Raw genomic sequence first — 6,425 nt, forward strand, 5'->3', positions numbered from 1 at the left:
AGGGCGCGGATCCGGAAGCAACGCGGCGGATCTGGCTGCCGCCTCTGCCTCACCTACTGCCGCTCGACCGGGGAGAGAAGGTGAGGAGGGGGTTTCAGGGCGGCAGTGTGGGGGGATGGCGTAGGCCGGCGGCAGCGGCGGCGGTGATGTGGGTGGGAATCGAGACAGGAAGAGGTGGGTGGTGACCGCGCGAGGGAGGGGAGGGGCGGGGAGAGGTGGATCACTAGGGTTAGCTATGCGAGAGAGAGGGGTGGGTTGGGTTAGCTGAGAGAGCGGAGGAGTGGATGGACGGACGGATGGATGGATGGACAGATGTTTGCCATGTCACTGATCCATGCCACAGCTGGTTCCACCAATCAGAATTAAGCATTTTTTGTTTTTTCTCTTATAGTTTGTACCATCTTATTCAGGTAAACATTTAACCTCTTATAGTTAGTTTAAATAAACCAATATTTTGTACATGTGTGTATTTAGGCATGAGAAACAATGTTGATTTGGGAGGTTTTCATTTTCTTTGCTCAAAAGAACCATTTTTCATTTTCTAAGAGACCAAAATGTGTTTTTTTGTAAAGGAACTACCATACATTTGTTGCAAAATGGCACTAAATAATTTGTCTAAAATATTAGTCCATATTTAATATATAATTGACCAAACATTGGGCGTCAAAAGCTTTTACCCACCTTTGATGAAAAAGACAAATTTCCGTCGATTTAGCAGGAAGCGGGTCAAATTTGAACTACAGCTGCCTCATAGTTTGCTCTTTATTTTTTCCAAAAATCATTTCTAGGTACATAACTATCTATTTAATCAGACAAACATCAAAATGTTTCCAAGATTCAACAACTAGCTAGGAATGGTCAAGCCCGTCGTTTTGACCGCATTTTGAAACGGGCATAATTTTTTTTAAATGGCATAGTTTGTTCAAATGATCTCATATTGTGCACAATGGTGCATCTTGGAATTCCAAACAATGTTGCCTAAGAGATTTTTCATTTCCTTTGGACGAAAAATTCATTTTTCATTTTTCGAGTGCCTGAAATGAGGTTTTTTTGTGAAGGGCCTACCATATATTTGTTGCAACATTGGACCAAATGAATTTCATAAAATACTAGGCCATGTTTAATGCATAATTGACCAAATGGTTGGGTGTCAAAAGTTTTGATCCACCTCTCATGAAAAAGACAAATTTACGCCGATTCAGCTGGAAGTGTGTCAAATTTGAATTGCAACTACCTCATAGTTTGCTCTATATTTTTTCTAAAAATTATTTATAGGTACATAAGTATCTATTTAATCAGAGAAACACCAAAAGTTTTCCAAGATTCAACCACTAGCTAGGAACGGCCATTCCCGCCGTTTTGACCGCATTTTGACACGGCCATAAAAATTAAAAAAAATCAAAAAATTGGAAAACCTTCGCATTGTGTCATTATATATGACCAAGTTACTAGGAAAAATAATAAATTTGTAATACGGCAATTCTTTTAAAAAAGTGTTCTCATAAATGAGTTATCATGCGTGAATTCATGGCTGTCAAGCCAAATGATCAATCTATGGCCAAATTCATGGCATAGTTTGTTCAAATGATCTCATATTGTGCACAAGGGTGCATATTGGAATGGCAAACAATGTTGCCTAAGGAAGTTTTCATTTTCTTTGGACAAAAAAACCATTTTCCATTTTTCAACTGCCCAAAATGAGGTTTTATTGTGAAGGACCTCCCAAATAATTATTGCAAAATTGGACCAAATCATTTTTATAAAATACTAGGCCATATTTAATGCACAATTGACCAAATGGTTGGGTGTAAAAAGTTTTGATCCACCTCTCGTGAAAAAGACAAATTTCCGACGATTCAGTTGGAAGTGGGTCAAATTTGAACTGTAGCTGCCTTGTAGTTTGCTCTTTATTTTTTACAAAAATCATTTCTAGGTACATAAGTATCTATTTAATCAGAGAAACACCAAAAAAATTCCCAGATTCAACCACTAGCTAGGAACGGTCATTCCCGCCGTTTTGACCGCATTTTGAAACGGGCATAAAAAATTAAAAAAAAAATCAAAAAATTGGAAAACCTTCGCATTGTTTCATTATATATGACCAAGTTACCAGAAAAAATAATAATTTTGTAATACGAAAATTCTTTTAAAAAAGTGTTCTCATAAATGAGCTATCATGTGTGAAGATTCATGGCTTTCAAGCCAAATGATCAATCCTATGGCCAAATGCATGGCATAGTTTGTTCAAATGATCTCATATTGTGCACAAGGGTGCATATTGGAATGGCAAACAATGTTGCCTAAGGAAGTTTTTATTTTCTTTGGACGAAAAAACATTTTCCATTTTTCGAGTGCTCAAAATGAGGTTTTTTTGTGAAGGACCTCCCAAATAATTATTGCAAAATTGGACCAAATCATTTGTATAAAATACTAGGCCATATTTAATGCACAATTGACCAAAGGGTTGGGTGTAAAAAGTTTTGATCCACCTCTCGTGAAAAAGACAAATTTCCACTGATCCAGGTGGAAGTGGGTCAAATTTGAACTGTAGCTACCTTGTAGTTTGCTCTTTATCTTTTAAGTATCTATTTAATCAGAGAAACACCAAACAAATTCCAAGATTCAACCATTAGCTAGGAACGGTCATTCCCGCCGTTTTGACCGCATTTTGAAACGGGCATAAAAAATTCAAAAAAAACTCAAAAAATTGGAAAACCTTTGCGTTGTGTCATTATATATGACCAAGTTACTAGGAAAAATAATAAACTTGCAATACGGCAATCCTTTTTGAAAAAGTTTTCTCGGAAATGAGCTATCATGCGTGAAGATTCATGGCTTTCAAGCCAAATGATCAATCCTATGGCCACATTCATGGCATAGTTTGTTCAAATGATCTCATACTGTGCACATGGGTGCATATTGGAATGTCAAACAATATTTCCTAAGGAAGTTTTCATTTCCTTTGGATGAAAAAACCATTTTCCATTTTTCGAGTGCCCAAAAGGAGGTTTTTTTGTGAAGGACCTCCCAAATAATTGTTGCAAAATTGGACCAAATCAATTTTCTAAATACTAGGACATATTCAATGCACAATTGACAAAAATGGTTGGGTGTAAAAAGTTTTATCGACTTCTGGTGAAAAAGGCAAATTCCCGCTGACTCAGGAGGAAGCGGGTCAAATTTGAACTGCAGCTGCCTCATAGTTTACTATTTATTTTTTCCAAAAATCATTTATAGTTACATAAGTACCTATTTAATCATAAATACATGGTTTGGTGGCGATACGTCGAGGTTTGGGCGGTGGCCGAGGCCCCCAACTCTAGAGCGCGTAAGCTCGCATGCCTCCCGCGTGGTCACCGCGTGACCGTGGCGTTGCCATGTGTTTGAAGCAGCCTAGGCATGTCTAGTGGGTTGGGCACTCCCCAGGTAGGTGCTAGGAAGAAAATTACAACATAAGATTCTCACGAGGAGACCGATCGATGCTCAAACATGAATTAGCAGCCAAGTGTTTGATTAGTGGTACGAGAAATGTACATGGCTAATGGGCGTGAGTTTTGGCTGAGGATGATCAGTTACTAAGAAGACCGTCTTCACAAATTTTCAGCTCAAAAGGAGGAGCCTAGGTGGTACTTGCTTTGCAAACTACCACACTAGAGATAAATACGAATGTTGAAGCTCGGCTCAAAATAATGAATGGATTGAGCTGGCACTTGGTGGAGGATGGTTATTTGGGCATAGGAAAGCACTGTAGAAAATGGATACTATTTGGACATGCCAAAGTGGTACTTCTTTCACAAACTGTTGTTTTGAAAAGAATAGGAAAATGAATATTTTTGAATTATTTTTGAACTAGGAAAGGAAGGTTTTTACATATTTGACGAAGATATGACCCAAAGAATTTATGAGATTTTTTTGGGAATTTTGGGAATGATAGAAATATAGGTTGCTTCACAACCTAGGGCAAAAACTGCCACATGGACATGACACATAGGCAAAACTAATGAGGTGGCGCCTAGTCATAGCAACCCACCACAATTTACAAGGCTATGACCATCTATATTGGTCGTTAAAAACTAGAAATAAGGCAGCGGACTAGTGTTGTTTGCTTTATGACCATTTCATGTAAGAAAATTACGACCTTTCTGACCAAAATGGTCGCAATAGTTTAGGGTTTGGAGCCCCCCGAACAGCTTTTGACCAATTGGTCTGAAATGGTCATAGATCTATGACCATTTCTTCCAGGGTCACTGACAGAAGGTCACTAGTTGACATATTTCTTGTAGTGACTCATCTGTTACACGGGTACTTAATTTTTCTAAACTTATTTGAACTACAGACGTTTTTTGCATTCAGTATGCAGCATTGAAAGCGACGTCATCAATTTCCAACATGTTCTGACATCATTTGACGTTTTTCAGTCATTTACCGATTTGCTTAGAGAGCCAAATGACCGTGAAATTGAAAATCACTACAAAATGAACTCTGAAAATGTTGAAACTTGGCATGGAATCATCATTTCACCTGCATACCATGTGCGAAAAAGTAGAGACGGTCACGGCAAAAATTGGATGCACTTCGTGTACAAACTAGACAATCTCTTTCGGAGTATCACAGTTTCGGATGAGAACTCATCTGTTACACGGGCACTTCAATGTTTTTTAAACTTATTTGAAATCCCTATTTCTTTTGCGTCCAGTATGTAGCATTCAAAGTGGCGTCATCAATTTCCAACATGTTCTGACATCATTTACTGTTTTTCAGTCATTTGCCGAATTGTTTAGAGAGCTAAATGACCGTGAAATTGAAAATCACTACAAAATGAACTCTAAACATGTTGAAACTTGCCATGGTATCATCATTTCACCTGCATAGCATGTGCGAATGAGTAGAGAGGGTCACGGCAAAAACTGGACGCACTTCACATACAAACTGGACAATGTCTTTCGGAGTATCAGGGTTTTGTACGAGAACTCATCTGTTACACGGGCACTTCAATGTTTTTTATACTTATTTGAAATCCCGACATCTTTTGCGTTCATTATGCAACATTCAAAGCGACGTCATCAATTTCCAACATGTTCTCACATCATTTGCTATTTTTCAGTCATTTACCGAATTGTTTAGAGAGCTAAATGACCGTGAAATTGAAAATCACTACAAAATGAACTCTGAAAATGTTGAAACTTTCCATGGTATCATCATTTCACCCGCATAGCACGTGTAAAAGAGAAGAGAGGGTCACGAAGAAACTAAATACAAAAAAAAAATTACTCAAAAATAAATGGAAGAAAATAAATAAAGTAGAAAAGAAAAAAAACTATATAAAAAATTACTCAAAAATAAATAGAAGTAAATAAATAATGCAGAAAATAAAAAACTATATAAAAAATACTGAAAAATAAATAGAAGAAAATAAATAAAGCAGAAAAAAAAACTATAAAAAATTGTTGGCGCGCTGCCCAGTGGGCCTACCAGACCTAGGATTTGCAAATTCAGTCCCAAAAGGTCCGGCAGACTCATAGGACAGCGCGCCATAGTTAGGCCCAGAAGCCTACTATATAGAGGAGTTCGAAGGAGCAGCCGCGGCTGGGTTTATAAACCAGTGCGGCTGACCTTCGCTCGGCAAGGTGGGACTAAACATTGTGCACCGCGGATGGCAGCGCAGCACCTTTAGTACCGGTTCGTGGCTCCAACCGGTACTAATGGGGGGCCTTTAGTTCCGGTTGGAGCCACAAAACCGGTACTAAAGGGGTCCGCTTCCCACCTCTTGACCTGGCCAAAATAGGCCTTTAGTACCGGTTGGAGCCATCAACCGGTACTAAAGGTCCCTCCTATATATATGGCACTTACGAAAAATCCAGTTTTCATCCGTGCGCCGCTTGTCTTCTATCCAACGCCCATTATCGTCGCCGCCGCCGCCGCGCCGTCGCCCATCGCGCGCTGCCTCGCCGCCCGTCTTTGCCATCCCCGCCGCGCGCCGTACGTCATTGTCACTGCCCCCGCCACCCGTGGTCGCCGTCTCGCGCCGTCCCCGCCGCTCGCCGTCCCCGCCGTCCGCCGTACGTCGTCATCGCCGCCCCCGCCGCCCATCATCGTCGTCTCGCGCTGCCCCCGTCGTTGCCGTATCGCCGCCGCCGCCCGTACGCCGCCGCCCTCAATCATACACACACACACACACACACACACACAAGCACGCACACACACGCACGCGCACACACACACACACATTTTTTTACTTATTTTCTGTTTCTGTTTTTTATATTAAAGCATGTCAAATTGTTAATTAGATGACCAAATTAGCTTAATTACCTAGATAAGAATGTTAGAATGTTAATGTTAGATGAATTAGATAGAGAAGTGAAATATTAATGTCAATTGTTAGATGAATTAGCTAGATATTAATTAATTAGGTATATGAGATTATT

This window comes from Triticum dicoccoides, chromosome 5A (genome assembly GCF_002162155.2).
Source record: "Triticum dicoccoides isolate Atlit2015 ecotype Zavitan chromosome 5A, WEW_v2.0, whole genome shotgun sequence".
Taxonomy (NCBI): domain Eukaryota; kingdom Viridiplantae; phylum Streptophyta; class Magnoliopsida; order Poales; family Poaceae; genus Triticum; species Triticum dicoccoides.